General features: G+C 39.2%; 1 protein-coding gene and 1 pseudogene across 8 annotated transcripts in view; both read right to left on the bottom strand.

Moving 5' to 3' along the window:
- The window catches only part of PLAGL1 (PLAG1 like zinc finger 1), a 109,885-nt gene that overhangs the window by 55,174 nt on the left and 34,910 nt on the right, over positions 1–19,801 (bottom strand). For 5 of the 8 annotated variants that reach the window (XM_059177348.1, XM_059177356.1, XM_059177352.1 and 2 more), the window contains exon 1: positions 15,029–15,568. The exons of the other annotated variants lie outside the window; for them this stretch is intronic. The gene's annotated coding sequence lies outside the window, so the exon portion shown is untranslated. Of the gene's footprint in view, positions 1–15,028; positions 15,569–19,801 lie in introns of those variants that run through there. 8 annotated transcript variants of the gene reach the window in all.
- Positions 2,851–8,507, bottom strand: LOC131833721 (serine/threonine-protein phosphatase PGAM5, mitochondrial-like; annotated as a pseudogene).

The following is a 19,801-nucleotide window of genomic DNA, read 5'->3' as shown; positions in this document are numbered from 1 at the left end:
ATTTTAGAGAGAACTGCACTTCCAAAGAGAACCAGTCCATCAGCTGAAATCTAAAAATGATCTTCGGCTTCTCCTATATGGAAGCACTGGGAAGAAAGGGCTGCTCAGTTCCAAGCACAGCAAATTCTCTACTCTCCATTTCATAAGGAGACAAGGAAGATAAAAGGAAGAATTCCCCAGAGGGAACAAGAAGGTAGAATCAGGCCCCAGGCAAAAAGCATCTTGTTCCCTCAAGGTGTCCCAATACCTGTCATGAGGGATTTCAGAACTGCTATGGACCAGTGACTCCAGTGTTTCTCTTATGTTCCCCTTTTCTGGAAGGGACAGTTTTACTACATTTAACTGCCTCATTTTACCATTATGTATTAGGTGTATATAAGGGAGATGTGTGTACATATGCACAGAGGGAAGGCCATGTGAGGACACAGCAAGAAGGCAGCCATGTACAAACCAAGAAGAGAGGCCTCCTCAGAAACTGAATTTGCTGGCACTTGCACTTCTACTTCTAGTTTCCAGAACTGTGAGAAAATAAATTTCTGTTGTTTAAGCTACCCAATCTGTGGTATTCTGTCATGGCAATCTAGACAGAATAATCCAGATTTGCACGGTGAACTAGAATGCTGCAGTAACAATGTTGAAGTGGCTTTGGAATGGAGTAGAAACTGGAAAGGGTTTTGAGGTGCATTATAGAAAAAAACCAAGACTGCCTTAAAGAAATACAAAGTTAAAGGAGATTGTGGTGAGAACTCAGATGTGAATGAAGAACATGCTCTTGGAAACAGAAGAAAGATGATCCTTCCTAGAAAGTGGAAAAGAATTTGGCTCAATTGTGTTGTGTTTAGTAGAAGAGCCTGTAAGTGATGAAATGTTAAGCTTCCAAGTGACGGATGTTTAGCTGAAGAGATTTCTAATCAAAGTGTTGTTGAGGGGATAGCCTGGTTTCTCCCTATAAGCCCTTCTTCTTCTCACTGAATAGAATGTGAGAAGAGAGATAAACTGAAAAGAATTATTAGAAAAAAACAGAGAACCTGAAGAATTGGAAAAATTCTGTCTATCCATATTGCAAAAAATGAGAGAACATGTCTTGGAGAAAAACACCAAGAGTGTGGCTGGACAATGATTCCATGAAGAGATAACCCTTAAGAGAGTTATTATTCAGCCAAATCAGCAGAAGCCAGGAACAGAGATGGGATTATACCAGCAAAGACTCTGACCGTTTGGACCAAACAGAACAGAGTCAGGATGAAATAAAGGATGGATTTTGGAATTCTGAGATTGAGCAGGTCTAGACATAGAACTATTTGGCAGCAAAGATGCTTTATTCCTCATGAAAAGAAAAGAATGACCCCAGGGCATGCCAGACATCCTCACTTCTACTCCAACTACAGCCTCCCAAAGGGAACAGCTGTTCCTCCTTTGTTTAAGAGGGTGGGGCTCCATCCTTGGCTTCAGTGGGCCAGACTGCCCCCACTGAGTGCCTCAGGGGTGGGGCCACTGCCTAGTGCTATGGGACCAGAAGGCAGATTGTGAAGCCGAAGAGGATTATTCTTGGGATTTAAAATCAAATGGAGTTTGCCTCAGTAGATGCTCGCCTTGTTTGGGACCTACCAATCCCATTTGGGACCTACCAGTTCCATTCTATCCTACTCTGTCCCACCAATGTATTTTGGAACCCCTAATCTGTTTGGTTTCACGGGTTCACTGTAGGAGAGGAATTTTTCTTCAAGATGAATCTTACTTTGAGTCCCATCCATACCTAATTAATAAGACATTTAATTTCTTAATTTTTAAAAAATAGGCTCCACACCCAATGTGGGGCTCAAACTCATGACCCTGAAATCATGAGACATATGCTTTACCGACTGGCCAGGCACCCCAGATGATATTTAGATAAGGCTTTGGACTGTAGACTTATGAGCTGATGCTGGAATGGGTTAAGACTCTTGGAGCTGTTGGGATGGAATGAATGCATTTTGCATGCAAGAAGGACATGAATTTAGGGGTTAGAGAACCAAATGTCATAGATCAAATGGTATCCTTCCAAAATTCTTATGTTGAAGCCCTAACCTCCGACATGATTATATTTGGTGGCAGGGCCTTTAAAGAAGAGATAACTAAGACTAAATGAGAGACGGGTGGGACTTGTGTTCCTACAAGAAGAGGAAGAGACATCAGAGACTATTCTCTCTCCATACATGCAAAAAGGACATGTGAAGACACAGCAAGAAGCTGGCTATCTATAAGCCAGGAAAAGAAGTTTAGAAACAGACCTGCATAGATGGATGGAAACCATCACTACAACTCAAAAGATGCAAAGGAAATTCTTTTCAAAAAATGATTCTAGAGCAACTGGATTCCTACAATAGAGAGAGAGAGAGAGAAAAAAAAAAAGGTAATCTAGATTCTTATTTCACATCATACTAAAAAGTATTGCAATAAATCATAAAATGGAACACAGACTTGTGAAAAGAAAATGAAGCTCTTCACAACTGTGGGATAGGCACAGATTTTTTAAATAGGACACAAAACATGGTATTCAAAAAATTGATAAACTGGATTTAGGAAACTGTATTTATCAAAAGACATTATTAAAAGTGAAAACAGAAAAATCAGACTGAGAAGCTATTTGCGATACACACATTCAATAAAGGACTCTAAAATATAAATAATTCCTACAAAATCAATACGATGACAATGCAAAAAATATGCAAAAGACTTGAATAAGTACTGCATAAAACATACAAAAGGCTGCTCAACATTAATAACGAAGGGATGGAAAAGAAAACCATGACCTACCAGCACACATCCACCAGAGGGCTTAAGAAGAAAACTAATAATAATATCAAGTGCTGGTGAAGAGGTGGAATTACAACTCCCACTGCTGGTGGGAGAGTACCCTTCCTCATTCACTGGTGGTTACCTGGCAGAATTTACTAAAGCAAATTCCTGGCTACCCCAGGACTTTAAAATTCTACTCTGACATATACAAGTAAAATACTACAAAACTCACTAAAAGATCCATGTATGACTATTCACAGCAGCTTTGTTTTTTTTTTGTTGGTTGGTTGGTTGTTTTTTGTTTTTCCAGTAAAATTTTATTTTGGAAAAAGTTATTTCCAAGAGAAATGGATCAAATACCCCAGTTAGTTGCAATGAGTGCTGAAAATGTTCATCACCACTTCATAGAAATTGTAGTTTCTCTTAACAGAATATTTAGGATGGACGCATCATGTTTAAATAGTTCAACCTGTAAGCACAGACGATTAACACAGAGACAAAGACTGAGCTGGGGAGTGTTTTATTGAAAGAAAATACCCGTGACACCATCACAGCCCAGTCACCTCCCTCATCTGCCAAGGTGCTGCTAGGTGCCAGGAAAGGCCCAGCGATGTGGGTGAGTTCAGATCTAACAGCATCAGAAGTACAGGACTCTGGACTGAGACACCGGTTATCAAAGCAAGAACCCAGTTGAGGAGAATCTTAAATATCTAAGTGACTAAAAGGGGTTTTAAGATATGAGCAGTATGTACAACAAGAAGTACTGAATAGAAGTGCTGGTGGCCCCTGCTCCTCTGGGCCCCTCCCGACTGATGGGCTTGTCTGACCAGTCTTGAGGGGCTCTCATGGCCAACTGTGATCACAACCAAAGACCCTCCTGTGGACTGGCCATGGTCTCTGCAGATGACATCAGTGAGGCCTCCTCCCTATATATAAGGCAGAAAACCACGAAAGAGAATTCCAGCTGACCTGCTCAGAACAATTCCCCTTTCCATCCAGGGCAAGAAGTATGGACTGAAAGGCCACGTTTTAGATAGTTGGATATTCACACTTTTTTACTCTCCTCCTGGAGAAATGCAATGTAACCACAGTGCAGCCCGTGGACAGAAGACAGAAAAGAGGCTATGTCCTTGGCAACACCCACGGGAGCAGGGCTGGGGGCTGAGTAGAGTGGGTCTTCAGGCAACCTTCAGGAGTGGGAGATCTTGTCTAGAGACATGAACCCCATCTTCCCAAGGGTCCTTAGCCACACTCAGCCACCAGGCCAGACCACCGGGGGGGTGATGGGGCCATTGTTGGGAGAGAGGTAGAGCCAGCCTTCAGGGTGGAACTGCAGAGCCCTGCACACCATCAGCAGATGATGCTGGCATGGCAGATGAAGATCTCCTAACTGCCCTCCTAATGCTGGGCGTCTGCAGTTCTGGACAGCAGCCTCAATCCAGGCTCCATCTTCATAAACACAGCCTCGTTCTTCCAGCGGGAAGTAGGTGGGTTGGTCTCGATGATGGTGCCTTCCCTCAGCAGGTCTGTGCTGATCTTGCAGATGCCAGGCAGGTGTTTGCTGCTGATATTGGTGGTTTCTCTTGCAGGACACACGGCAGAATGGACAATTTTATTAAACTTCAACCCCAAGCTTGCGAGTCAGAGCCCAGTTAGTTCAGTCTGTTCATGACCCAAGAGCTTCAGAGTATGATCGTTCTCCATGGAGGAATCCACGTGGTTCCAGGAGCGCCAGATAAGAAAGATGCGTGGCCTGGCCTTGGCTTCGTAGTGGTCCAGGCTGCAGGCCAATTCCTCTTCTCCAGAGTCCAGGTACCTCTTCTGTAGGTTGAGCAGGGACTGTGGTTCTTGCCTGTGTCAGCTTGGGTCAGAGATGCTCAGCGTGGCACATGGCCCCCACCCACACTGCTGCCTTGAGTGTGAACAGCTCTGTGTCCCCACCCTCGCAGGGCTTCCCCAACACCACTGCAGAGATGAGCATGGCAGTCGAGCCCTCTGCCAGGGCACAGGCCACCAGCTGCCACGCCTGTCAGAATGCCATGGCGGTGGGAATGCCATGCCCACCTGACCTGCACCAGCCCCTTGCCCAAAGCACCTTTATTTGTAATAGCCAAAATTAGAAAGAACCCAAACATCTGTTAACAGAGTGGATAAACTGTGGTATGTTGACACAATGGAATACTACAGAAATAAGAATATGAGAAAAAAATATATGCACATGCATTAATATGGATGAGTTTAAAAAAACTATGAAGTCAGACAAAGGAATACATATTATTTGGCTACTCTTATAGTCCAACAATAGACAAAACTTATCTGTAGGGATGGAAATCAGTACCTCTAGGGGATGAACTAGCTGGGAGGTACATGAAAATTTTCTCTTTCTGGATGGAATATGGTCTTGTTCTAGTGTACTAGATAGTTGTACATATATAAAAATTCATCAAGCTATATATTTAATATTGGCACATATTATATGCTTCCCCCCCCCCATGTATTTTATACCTTGGTAGAAAAAGTACTTCATAAAAGATAAGCAGACTATTTTTATCTTATCAGTTGCCTAGTAAAGGTTAATAGGTAAAAACAAAATTATCTACTTAAAAACAAAGACCAAGCAAATTGTGCTTATATCTGTTTCACTGACCCCAAGATCAGTCAAAACTAGACCATTCAAATCTTATCCATTAGTATCAATAAAAACTTAGAAGGAAAATCTGAAGAAAGTAGGAGTACATCAGTTAGTCTACAGCAGTTAAGCTTGTTACTCAAGTTAAGACTCCACGTAACATACTGGCAATGTATGTGAAGCAATTTTAGTAGTGTCTTTTACCATAAATAAACCTATTTAATAATTTTAACTATTTATTTTTAGTACCAAGGCAGTATGGCATAAAAGAAATAGCAAGAAATTTTGAATCCGACAAACCAGTTTTGCCACTTACTAACTATACAGTGTTGGGCAACTTTCTTAATCTCCTTGATACTGAGTTTCTTCACAATTTAAAACAGAGACAATAATACTTACTTTGCAAAATTGTAGCACAATTATAGTAGGTATTTAAGAGTAGTAACTATTTAGCAATAGCTCTTTGTATGCAAAGTATCATGATAGGTACTGGAATCCTATCTCTAAGAACCTGACCAACTGGAAATGACATTTAGATATAAAGATTGGTGATGAAAGGTAAGAATTTAACAAGGGCTATAGATTACAAATTATAGGGTTCCTATCCAGCTAGGAGGATTGTGGAGTGAGTATCCTCTGAACAGAGCCTGGAAAAGTTTTGGAAAATCCACTTAAGGCAAAGGAAATGGCGTGAATTAAAGTACAGCCTCAAAACACAGTGCAGTGACTTCAGGTTCGATCAGTTAAGACTAACTGTGCCACTGGACTAATTCTAAGAAGTAAGACTACAAGGCTAGTAGAGCAAGCTGGGACTACATAGAAAAGGACCAGTCAGGACTAAGAAGTCAAGGACCTGTTTTCTCAAGTCCTGGGATGTCCCTGAGGGGTTCTTTTCAGGAACTGACTCCAGTGATCACTGTACACAAATGTAGGGAAGGAAGATCTCAATACAGGGAAATATAGCATTGGATAATAAGGGCCTAACCTAACATGCTGAGAGGAATAAAAAAAACCAAGCAGGAAAAATATTATAATTCAATTTTATCAGCTTAAAAATAATGAACAAACACGTGGGCCTGCCTTCAAATTTGAAAATGACTGACAGGCACACAAGCTCCTCAAGAGCAAAGTAGTATCCAAAAACAGCAAAACGTTGCTAGGCACATTGAAAGCACTTGATATATACTGCTGGCAAATGAATCCTTTTAAATATTCCAAATACTGAAACGTTTATAATACAATGTTCATGGTGAACATGAAGAAAAGCTAAATTCATTTTTCCCTTCCTATTGACAGACTTTTTTTTTTTTTTTAAACAATACATGCCAAGTTTTGGATTTGTTCAAATTCAATATTTTAAAAGACTCATTTGCAAGAGCTATATCTACCAAAAGACTCAGATAAAAATCACTCTAGAAAGTTGGGAATATTGCCACTTCAAGTTGCTAAGCTCTGTGTAATTTTTTTAAAGGAATTTATCAGTATGTCTTTTGCAATAACAAAACAAAACAAAAAGAACTAAAAAACAACCATTGCATGACTCATGAATATTACATGAAAAAATTAAAAAGTTAAATCCATATCATATGAATATATGTAAGGTTCACTTAAGAGTACATAATTTATGTAACAATTAAAATAATTAAAATGAGAATAAGCTACTACATTAAGAAATTTAAAAAATGAGTGCTTCCTAGGGGCTAAGCACAATGCTTAGCCCTTTCCATGTATTCACTCATTTAATCATCTCGACAACCTTCCATGGTAGACATTTGTTATCTATGTTTTACAGATGAGAAAACACAAATATGGAGAATTCTCCAAGATTACACTGTATGGCAATGAAGAGGCAGAACTAGGAATTGAACCCATACAGTCGAGCTCCAGCATCAGATTCCAGTTAATAAATGTAGAATGAATGAAGGAAATGGCAAATCACCATTAGAATACCACAATAATAACTGTTACAGGCAAGACCAGTTGAATGCTAAAATTAATGAGCTAAACTTTGAGAAAGAGGACATTTGTACAACTCAAAACATCTCCCTCAGAAAATGTTGATTGCCCATGGTAATTTTAACATATATACACAAATAATTTGATACTTTCCCTCTCCTCTCTTTGAGTGTGGACTTCTCCTAACAAAACAGAGCACAAGGGAAAAGCAGTAATGTGTTACAGTGGAGAAACTGGGCAGGCACTGTCTGAACTACTTGATTAAGGTTAACATGTTGATGGGCACATCCTGTGCCCCCAGATATGATGCAATGAAAAGAGCACAACATATCTGTGGAATTCTTCCCCTAAAGCCCATAGCCTCAGTCTAATTGTGAGAATACATTGGACAAACCCAAAATGGAGGACACTGTACAAAAAAAGTGGTGATGTCTAAAAGACAAACATTTTCACAGAGTGGAGTACACTAGAAAGACATAACAATTAAGTGCAATATGGAATGTGGATTAGATTATAGAATAGAAAGAGGACACTAGTGGAAAAACTGGGAAATCTGAATGAAGTTTGTCATTTAGTTAATAGTATTGTGCCAAGGTTTCTTACCATAATTAATATCATGGTTATGTAAGATGTTAACATTAGAGGAAGCTGCATAAAGGATATATAACAACACTCTATACTATCTTTACAGATCTTTTGTAAATCTAAAATCATTTTGTAATTAGAAGTTTTTAAAAATTCAATAACCATTTGTGAAAACAAATGTCAATAAGCCAGGAATAGAAGAAAATCTCTGGTAAAAGTCATCTCTAAAATAAAACACAATAAACAGCATTCTTAATAGTGAAATATTGAGGTATTCTCCTGTAATATCAGGAGAAAGCAAAGACATCTATTCTAATGTTTCTGTTAAATACTGTTCTGGTGTTCCCAGCCAGTGTAATAAGGCAGGAAAAAGAAAAAAGGAACAGAGATTAGAAAGGCTAAGTTAAACTTTTTTTTTCCAGATGATACTGTGAAATCACAGAATACATGCTCAATATATAAAACTCAGCTGTTCATCTATATCCTATTTAGATGGTTAGAAACAAAATTGAAAAAAAGATACATTTACAACAGCATCAAAAAAACTCAAATGCCCAGAAATAAGTTGAATAATGCAGAAGTCCTCTATACTAAAAACAAAACAATGGTGGGAATAATTGAAAAACTTATTAGATGAAGAGATATACAATATTCTTAAATTGGAAGATTCTCTTAAGATCTCCATTCTCCTAAAACTGTTCTGTAAAGGCAATGCAATAACAGTCAAAAGTTTGGTAGGACTTTTTTTTAAATAGATGCTTACAAGCGATTCCAAAACCTATATGGAAATGAATCGCACTTAAATAGCCAAAACAATCCTTAAAAAGAAAAAAATTGAAGTGTTTACACTACCATATGTCAAAACTTATTATAAACTACAAAAAAGAAAGTATGATGTTGATAGAGAGATTGATAAACAGTCCAGGTGGAACAGAATGGAGTCCAGAAACAGACCCAAATGTATGGTCATTCCTTTTCAACAAAGGGACCACTGCAATTCAATGGAAAAAGAAAGGACTTTTCAATAAATGTGTGGAACAGTGGAATGTCCATATGAAAAATCTTGATATCCCCCCCATCTCATACCACACACAAAAATCAATTAGAAATAAATCGAAGACCCAGCTGTGAAGACTAAACTTTAGTTTCTGGAGGAAATCATAGGCAAATGTATTTAGGACTCTAAGGGTAGGCAAAAATGAGGGCAGGAAGAAAATCTGTGGGCAGAGTGCAAAAAGCACTTTCCACCCCCACCTGTAACACTGATAAATTAGACTTCATACGTCTGCTCATTCAAAGGCAACATTAGGAGAATAAATATGCAAACCTTAGACAGGTAGAAAATATCTGCAAACATGTACATGATAAAGATTTCCTATCCAGAATACATAAGAAACTAAAATCATTAACAGAAGATAACCTACTAAAAAAGTAGGCAAAAGATTTGAACAGCACTTCACAAAAAAAAATCTGAATGGCCAATAGATACAAAAAGATGTTCAACATTATTATTATTTTTTTAAAAATTTATGTATTTATTTGACAGACAGAGATCACAAGTAGGCAGAGAGAGAGAGGAAGGGAAGCAGGCTCCCCGCTGAGTAGAGAGCGGGACTCGATCCTATGACCCTGAGATCATGACCTGAGCCGAAGGCAGAGGCTTTAACACACTGAGCTACCCAGGTGCCCCGATGTTCAACATTATTAATCTGCATAGGAATGCAATCAACTTACTCTAAAACCATCAATTTAGCTCCTTGGTATATATCTGTAAAATAGGAGTATATGTTTGCCAATGGCAATTTCAAGAACATTTGCAGAAACTGCATTAATAATGATCAAATCCAGAAAACAACTCAAACGTTCATCAACAAGAGGATGGAAAAATGAACTATGGTCCACCCACATAATGCAATACTATAGAAGAGGGTCACTGAACTTTTTCTTTGGCCCTATTAAGGGCCAAATAGTAAACGGTTTAGGCTTTATAGGTTACACAGTCTCTTTTAACTACTCAACCCTGTTGAATGGACATGTTTATGTCCAATAAAGTTTTATATACTAAAATATGTTTGGGCTAACACTGGCCCACAGGTCATAGTTTGCCACTTCTTGCAATAAAGAAAACAACAAAAAACTACTTACCACCTGGATGAATCTCAAAAATATCCCATGAACAAAAGGAAACCAATATGCATGCATGCACATGCACTATAGGATTTCATTTATATGAAGTTCAAGAACATCTGAAAATAATTCATAGTGAGAGAAGTCAGGCCAGTAGTTCACTAGAGGAGAGGAGTGGCTCCACTGAATAGAAGAGACAGGAGGGAATTTTTGGAGGGATAAAAATGTATTCTTTTACCTGGATGGTGATCACACAGACATACACCTGTGTAAATTTTATTAAGCCATATACTTTATTTTTGTGCTTTTGTTGTATAAAACTACAGCTCATTTTGGAGAAAATAAAATTGGACAAAAATCAGAATACAGATTTGAAGAAATTTTCTAGAACTCAGTATAAACAAACATATACAAAAGCTAGATTAAGAGAAATGGGTAGACTGAGCAAGTCTAAGAGAAGTCTAACCAGAGTTCTGAAGGAAAACATAGAAAAAAAAATGGAGGGAAATCTACACAGAAAGAAAAAAGACGAAACCTGAGAAGTGGCGAAACACCAACAATCCAGGATAAATGAAATGTCCACACCTTGATACACTATCATCAAACTGTAGAACATAAGAGAAAAAAATCTTAAAAGCAGACCCTCCCCCCAAAAAGACAGATTAACAACAAATGATAGTTATTTGAACTAACTGTAACATGGGAAGCAGAAGTCAATGAAATGAGACCTCCAAAGGACTGAGAAAGAAACTGCCAGGACAGAACTGTATGCCAAACAAAACCATCATAAAAATGAGTAAAATAAAGACATTTTCAGACGAAATTTGCCATCAACATTCCTTTAAAAAACAAGCTCCTAAAATATACTTGACAAAGGAAAAAAGATCTGAGGTGTAAGATGAAATGACAAAAAAAGGATCCATAAAAAGGAAAAAATGATGTTGAATTTATAGGAGGAAAAAAAAAACAAGGTGTAATTAAAACTCTAAATGACAAAAACATGTAATTAACTCATGTCAAAGCAACCTAGGTTTCTTGAATTATTTGCAAGTAGAATTAATAAACTTTAGATTAAGTTGTACATTAAAATTTTAAAGAAAACTACTAAAAGGAATAAAGCAATTTTCATACTAATTAAGAGGAAAGAAAATGGAATAAGAAAAAAATCCCAAAGCTGGCAAAGAGAAAACACACACAAATACACACACCAGAATAAAAACAACCATAAAACAGAATGTTAACTTTAATCTTAAATATATAATTATATTTTACCTAATTGGACTGAGAGCTCCATTAAAAGACAAAGATTGTCAGAGTAGAACAGAAAAAAACAACCATCTATGTGAAAGGGGTATTCTAAACAAATGCCTTAAGGTGTGACTAGAATTTCTAAAACAGAATTGATTTTAAGGTACGAGGCATTTGGGTGAGGAGTCGTAGAACATCACTGTAGAATGACAAAAAATTCAATTTACAGGGAAAATAGAGCAATTCCACACTTGTATGTACCAAATTTTCAACTTTTATAAAGCAAAGTGACAAAATTACAAAAGAGACGAGAAAATTCATTATTTTATTGTGATCCTTTTGTTATACCTTTCAGTAATTAATAGCTCAAATAAAGAATTAGTAAGGTTAAAAAGGTTTAAAAACCACAATTCATGTGCTTAACCTAAGACATGTGTACGCGCGCGTGTGTGTGGCGTGTGTGTCTGTGTAGTTGTTTTTATACCTACCTTGCCCCAAAAGTCTGTGAGTGCATATTCTTCTTAATCATTCAAAGCGCAGTTGAAAAACTAACCATGAGGCCACAAAGCAATTCTCAAATTTCAAAGAATCGGTAGCATAGAGCCCTCACTTGCTGACTACAGTGTGAGTTAGAAATCAATAACAAAAGGATAACTCACAAAACCTTCCACATTTGGAACAAGAAAATACTTCTAAAACTCTCATGGGGAAAGAAAAAAAAATCATAATGAAATAAATTTTAATTCTTAGAACTGAAACAAATATATTACATAGAAAGTAACACTAAATAAAAATCTGTAGGGTTTGTGGAGACAAATCTATGACCAGAGTAAAGAGCCCAGAAATGAGCCCCAGCATATCTGGGAATATGTACAGGACAGAAGTGGCGCTGCAAATCTCTGGGACGGGGCTAACTGCCACTCCACATGGGAAAAAGAAAACGAGGTCTTCTTGATCTCCCAACGTAAATTTAAAAATAGCTATCTATACGTACACAAGTCAAGCAAATGAAAGAACTACATGTATAAAAAATGGAAACCTTAAAACTTAGAAAAAATTTCAAAACACATTTCCCTCATAGTAGAAAAGATTATCTTGAGATACGAAAACACAAAGAAAAGATTGTCTGCAATTTACATAACCAACAAAGGATTTGTACCTTGAACAATGTTTTCCAACAGAAATCGCTGCAATGATGAAGTGTGTTGTTATACAATATAGCACAGTATAATATAAAATAATAGAGTATAATATAATAGCCACTAGTCATATGTGGCTATTGAGCACTTGGAATGTGGCCCAGAGTGACCAAGGAATTGAAACTGTTGAAGTAAATAAGACAGCATGTTAACATTTAAAAATCCTTCGTGAAGGTCCATGGAGGTCCATTATGTTTTTATATTTTTTTTAGTATTTATACTTTTCATAAAAGCATTTTATTCTAGCTTATATTACTATATAGAATATAATTTCAAATTTGTAAAAAATGCGTTAACAGTTGCTTTTCAGAAAGCAAACATACCAAATGTTCACAATATTATCTGTGAATCATTTTATTTTTCTCCTATTTTAAAAAATTAAGACATAAAAACAAATAAAGGATTTAATGAACACAGATGTATCCACCCCAGAATTTATGAAATAAAACATTACGGATATTGTGTAAATTCCCTAGGTACCCTTCCTGACCACTTTTTTTCTCTTTTTAAAGAAAAGCTGGCAAATATGATTAAGAGACTAGAGTCCTGGCTTCAGACTTCTTCATTTCACAATAGCCATACTTTAATAGGTTTGGGGGGAAACTTAATATACAGGCATTACATGTATCATTTAACAAAGAGTTATAGAGCAAACATTCATGTAACCATTATTGCCCAGGTCAGGAGATAAAGCATGTCCAGCCTCCCAAAAGTCCTCAGTATGTCTCTTCTCAATTGCAACCTCCCCTTCACCCCCTAGGAGAAGATCACCAGCTTAACTTTAAGGGTGTCAATTTATTCACAATTTCTCTTTACTACTTTTAATGCCTAAATATGCACCTCCTGACAACAGCTTTATTTCACCACGTTCTGAATTTCTCATAGAATAATGAATGATATCATCTTCAACAACTTGGGTTTTTTTGTTTGTTTTTTTTCGGGTTTGATTTTGTTTTTTGGTTTTTTTGTTTTTTGGCTCAACATTGAGACACATTTATGTTGAAACACAAAACTACTTCATTCACCACTGTTCTGGGTAGTTTCCATTTTAAGAATATAATTTACATCTCCCCTTCAGATAGACATTAAGGTTGCTTCCAGTTTGGGAGTATTACAAATAACACTGCAGTAAACCTTCTTGTACACGTCTGCTTGTGTATATGTATGAAAAATTTATCTAGGGCAGTGGCTTTCAAACTTTTTTGACCATGACTCATACTAAGGAATGACGTTTTACATCATGACACACATCTGTGTGTGTAAAAACCGAGAGGAAAAAAAAAAGTTTCATGAAGCAAATACCCAATGACCTGAGACATATTCTGTTATTTTCTGTTCTCTGCTAATTCGTGTTTTACAAATTCTGATAATTATCCACTTAGCTGATTTCACGACTCACTAAAATGGGCTTCAAACTTTGAAAAACATCACTGTAGAGGATAAATACCTAGGGGTAGAACTGCTAGGGCATGGAACATGGACATCGGACGCAGTCAGCTCTTTTAGATCCTTAACTTTTAAGTAAATGCTCTTATCTGAGTGCATATAAATTGACCACTCTAAAATTTTAGAGCTAAAACTGTGAAACATCAGATCGTTTTATCTTTTCCTTCGGTCATAAAACAGTACTAATCACTTACCATGTGCTATGTATCCAGTGGACTCCGAGCGAGACTGATGGGTTAATACACAGGGGGGTGGGGAGGACATAAGGGACCCGGACCTCAGTGAGGCCCCAGAAAGCTCACAGGAGGGGCCTCCGATCCTGCTTGGGGAGGGAGGGGTTAGGGAAGGATTCCTGGAAGAAGGAGGACCTAAGCTGAGTGCTTCTATTTTTAATTTTATTGGTTTCCTAAAACATAAAAGTAACACATTTGTTGGGGGGAAAAAGTCAAAATTATAGCGGCACATTTATTAAGAAGTAAAAAATCCCCACCACCGTCCTTAAAGTTTGATGCATTAAAGTTGCATTATCAGTTATTCTAATCTAGGAAATTTTTAGGAGCCCACATTTTAAAACAGTTTTAAGGATACATCTGACCGAGTCCATCCCATTAAAGCAAAAAACGAATCATATTTTCCATCATGAATATAAATGCAAACATTTCATGTTTAGTCACATTATTACTTTTAAGAGACTTTTTTTTTTTTTTTTTGGCCTTTTGGCAAGGTTAGAGAGCCAGTTTTCAAAACCCGAGTCTATTTACTGCATACCAAATATACACAAATGCTTCAAAAAGTGGCACTAGAAACGACCCGTTGAAAGAATGTTTTGTTCAAGTCAGCTTGGCTTGACCGGTGACAATTTGTCGGAGTTTCACACTTGGTCCCGCGGAGCCCCGGACCCCGTCACGTACAAGGCGCGTCGGCACCGGCACACCCTCCCCAGCGCGGCACGGAGCCCAGGACGGTCCTCGCGCCGCGGCAATGCCGCCGCCCCGCCGCCCCCAGGCCCGCCGCGGGCCCCACGGCCACCGAGCCGGGCCGCGAGCACCCAACCACCTACCCTGCGGGGTCGAGAGCCCCCCGGAACTCAGGCGAGGCAGCTCGGGCGCGCCGCCTGCGCGGCCATGACGGCGACCCGGGGAAGCACCCCGCGCGCCAAGGCCCGCGGTCCGCCGGGCTGGGAGGAGAGCCGCCCCGTCCGTTCGTCCGTCCGTGCGCCAGGAGAGTGAGGCCAGAATACGCCCCAGACGCGTCTAAATCAAGGCTCGGGGCGGTACCGACGGGCTGAATGACAAATGGCAGATGCCGTGGGCTTTGCCGCCCTCGGCAGCCGCGAGGATGGCTGCGCCGAGGAGGCCGCGCACAGGCGGAGCCCGGGAGCCGGAACGGCGCGTCCGCGAGGAGGGCGCTGGGGCCCCTGGCGGGGGCGTCACGTGGCAGGAGGAGGCCCCGCTGGGGAGCCAGGGGGTCGGCGGCCTGGGCGGAGGAAGAGGACAGGCGCCCAGACGCCTGGCCGATTGAGTCATCCGCGTGGGCTAAGCCAAGGTCGCCCAGGTGCAGAGCGGGCGCAGGTAGACCCGAACCAGCCCGAAGCCCCGCACGGTCTTGAGGACTGTTCACTGAAGTCACCACCAGGATGAACCGCCCTGAGCCAAACCGTAACCGAGAAACACGACAGATGCTAGGAGAACCCTGCAATGAGCCCAATTCGCTTACCTCCTAGGCGTGCAGCGTGGAAATAATGGCAGCCTGACTGTGACCACTCACTGTGAGCCGGGCTCTGTTCTAAGCACTTCACGGGGAAAGAAATGTGGTCCTTGAGACAACCCTGGGAGAAACCCTACCTCTCGTCTTTCAGATGAAGATACTAAGGCACAGAAAGAGGAGACGGAAAGAATTTTATAGTTAAGGAATCGTGCTCTGGGTCATCTAAGTCATTTAAAAATGTTCAAAGCTATTTGAATTTAAGAAAAAGAAACTGAAGCGGACCTCCAGCGGTTGCTTTTCCCCTACAAGATATACGTTCCTAAAAGAGGCCTGTAAACGTTAAGTAAAATGAAAAGCACTACGTTATTTCGGAGTCTCATAGCTCCGAAATACGAGGTTAATAGCATCTTACAATTCCACCCACCGTCATTGCAATCTTCCAATTTCCACTGCTTATATTACTTTTGGCTTACTAGCACTCAGAACATTTACAAGTGCTCTCCCACCTTCTTCTCCCAGATGTTCAGTCTTAATTCTGTATTTAGATCAATTCAGTATTCATCATAACTTATTCATTCCTAAATTCTTTATTTTTATTTAATGGCCTGTTCTCTTTTTCAAGTAGTTTTCCGAAGGAGGGTTCAGCGAGCACCTTAATGTTTTATCTACTTTGTAGTTCCACACATAAATAAACACTGAACAAGGTAAACATTTTGGATTCACACCTTTCTTCAAAACCTAACAGAACAAAAACACAATTGCTTTCATTGATTTTTGACATCAAATTTTGTGGAGAGATCTGAATCCTGTGTGATTTTTCCCTGCAAGGGGATTTGACTTTTCTACTTGGATGCCTGAAGAATTTTTTTTTTTTTTTTATCATTAAAACTCTTTAGAGCCTTATCTGGGCTATGTCTCTGTCAATTATTCGATGTCAGTTTTTTCCCTCCTGTATATAGTACGATCTTTCAGTCTACGGATTCCATTCTCCTTCTCTTAGTGTAGAATCCCATTCATAGTATACATCTGAGTAAGTTTATCTTTTGTCGATTGGGTTTTTACTTCAGAGTCACCAGATTCCTTTACTTGATTTCTGTCCTTCCATATCCATCTTCTGGAGATCTTGTACTCACTCGGATTCTCTCAAAATACTCTATTCATTTTTCTAGTTTACTTGATTTTAAAATCATGTTGGTTTGAACCTCAATTTTCTTAGCCATGCAATTTCCTTTTTCATCACATTATCGTCTTATACTGTCCTTGAGCTGTTTTGAGTAATCCATATTCTTTTTTTTTTTTTTCTCTTTTTCCTGTAGCGTGAAACACATACAAGGAATACAAATTTGGCTTTTTTGTCTGTCTTCTACATGCCGTTTTTCTTGTTTCCCACTCCCATGTTATATAGCATGCTTGCATAACAGCTATGTCATATCTTTTATCTTGTTTATCCCTAGAAGTGAATACCAGACCTTATATTTGCACTCATATGCAGCTAGTGAATTCCTGGTACACTTTGCTCTTCACCGGAGATGTGTCTGTCTTCCCTATCATGAGCTTCAGTTTCAGGGCTGAGTGCTGTTGCTATCTACTTTTTCTGTGACCTGAGGGTTTTAGGATGAGGGGAGGGGTGATAGGGATTGTGGAGCTCAGCCTGAAACAGAGTGTAGAGCTTGCTGGGGGAAGTCAGCCATCACTTCTGAATTTCCTTTAAATCCTCAGCACCCTTCTTCAAGTCAGCCAAGGAATATCTCATGAACTTCAGTTCATTTGCCTGGTTTAACATAGTACCGCAGAAGATGGCAAACTTTTCGTGCTTCTGGGAAAATCTCACAGTGGTATATAAAGATTCCTTGATGTTTTACAGGGATGCCATTGACTTCTTTCTTAATTGGAGGACATTTGTGAAAATTCTCAAAATTTGGTCTGATCATCTTTTTCCTCAGTACTTTCCAGGGTGGGGGAGTGGGGTGGGTAGAAGGTTGTAGATACACAACAAATTAACAGACTCTCTGGCATTCCTTCTCACAGTTTACATTATAAGCTTCCACAGTACTTCTTTCTCTTCTTGGTTGTAGCAGGTGAGTTGTTTTTCTTAGTGTGGCTTAGGGTTTTAATTTAGATTTTTCTTAATGTTTCTTTGTGCCATATTTATCCATAAGTCAGCTGATCAGAGTGTCTCTCTCACTGGTAATGAATTATATGAAAGCCCTTTTTTATCTTTAAATCATTCCCACAAAGTTCCCTGAAGATCTGTATGTTGACTTGGTAACTGTAATACCTTCCTTTTCCCTAAACCTTCCCTTAATGACATGTGCCTTTGCATTACCATGTGCCCCAACAAAGGTTCTAGGGCAGAGACTGTAAACTCAAATCTCTATGAAGTTTAAAACAATGAGGAATGGGATTGTAGTAGAGTTAGTGTAGTACACATTCTTTGTGTAAGGGGCAGATGTTGTACAGCTCAGGCCAATCACTGCCATGTTAGAATTCAGGACACTGTTGCCAGTCTGTATAATTCAGGACAAGCATGATATTTAGTGCTTTAGTAATCAAATTTCCCAATTTTGAAAACTGTACAAAGGCCAAATGAAGTATCTCTCGGGGCACCTGAATGGTTCAGTTGGTTAAGCATCCGCCTTTGGCTCAGGTCATGATCCCAGGGTCCCGGGATCAAGCCCTGCATTGGGCTCTATGCTTAGCAAGGGAGCCTGCTTCTCCCTCTCCCTCTGCCTGCCTGCTCTCTCTCTGTCAAATAAATAAAATCTTTAAAACAAAATGAAAAGAAAAGTATTTCTCAAGGCCAAACTGAACCCCAGGTTTATGAGTGTGGTCCCAGTTATAGGGAAGCACCCAGCTAAATTCCATGATCTGTGTTTTATTCTTCTAAGCATTTTGAGATACATATTTATTCTACAGACTCTTCAACGATTTCTTAAAATGTCTTTAGCAAATATAAAGCAAGAAGATTCATGCTGACATATTTACAATTTGATACAACATGTCAGGACCCAGCACTTTCAGGAACAGATGTTACTAGGGGTAACAGTTATGATGGAACTAAAATCAATACCATGTGAGTAGTGTTTATATAGATTACGACAACATTAACAAAACAGCAAGAAAGAAAATATTTTCAATTGATGCAGAAAAGGCATGTGACAAAATCCAACACCCATTCCTGAAAGAAGAAAAAAAAAAACAGGAAAGAAAAGAAACTTCCTCAGCCTGATAATGGACATATTTGTTTCCTATAGCTGCTGCAATAAATTACCACAAGTTTGCGGCTAAAACAAGGAATGTACTCTCTCACAGTCCTGGAGGCCAGAACTCCAAAATCAAGGTGTCAGTGGGGCTTCACTCCCTCTAGTGGCTCTAGAGGAGAATCCTTCCTTGCCTCTTCCAGAGTTTGGAGACTGTTGGCACTCCCTGGTTTCCTTGGCTTCCTTGGCTTCTGGCCACATCACTCCAGCCTCTGCCTCTGTTGTCCCATTGCCCTCTCCCCTGTGTGTGGTGTGTTTCCTCTTCTGTGGGTCTATCTTACCGGATTTAGGATACACCTGAATTACTTGTGATGACCTCATGACAAGATTCTTAATTACATTTACAAACTCTCCCTCTCTTTTTTCTGCCCCCCATTCTCAGTGTAGGGTATTAGGACATGGGCATATCTTTTGGCAGGGGGAGGGCACCTGTCAACCATTTACAGTGGGCAAAATCCCAGTCAGCTTTGTTGTGGAAAATGACAAACTGAAACTAAACTTCATATAGAAACACAAAGAATCTAGAATAACAAAAAGGGAAAAGAAGAGCAAACTTGGAAGAATTACACTACCTGATTTTAAGGCCTATAAATCTACAATAATCAAATCAGAATGGTATTGGCGGGAACAGTATATAGAGTCCAGAAATAGACCCACACATATGATCTCTTGATTTCAGACAAAGGTACAACATAACTTCAGTGGAAAAAGATAAATGATGTGAGAATTGGTTATTTGTATGGAGAAAAAAAAAAAAACCCTTGCACTTAGACTTCACATCATATACAAAAATCAAATCAAATTAGAGCACAGATCTAAATAAAAAACAAGCACTATAAAACTTATAGAACTCCCCTGTCCAATAA

This window comes from Mustela lutreola, chromosome 6, assembly GCF_030435805.1.
Source record: "Mustela lutreola isolate mMusLut2 chromosome 6, mMusLut2.pri, whole genome shotgun sequence".
Classification (NCBI taxonomy): domain Eukaryota; kingdom Metazoa; phylum Chordata; class Mammalia; order Carnivora; family Mustelidae; genus Mustela; species Mustela lutreola.
Note: the sequence above shows the minus strand (reverse complement) of the source record. Positions and strands in the feature narration are given on the sequence as shown.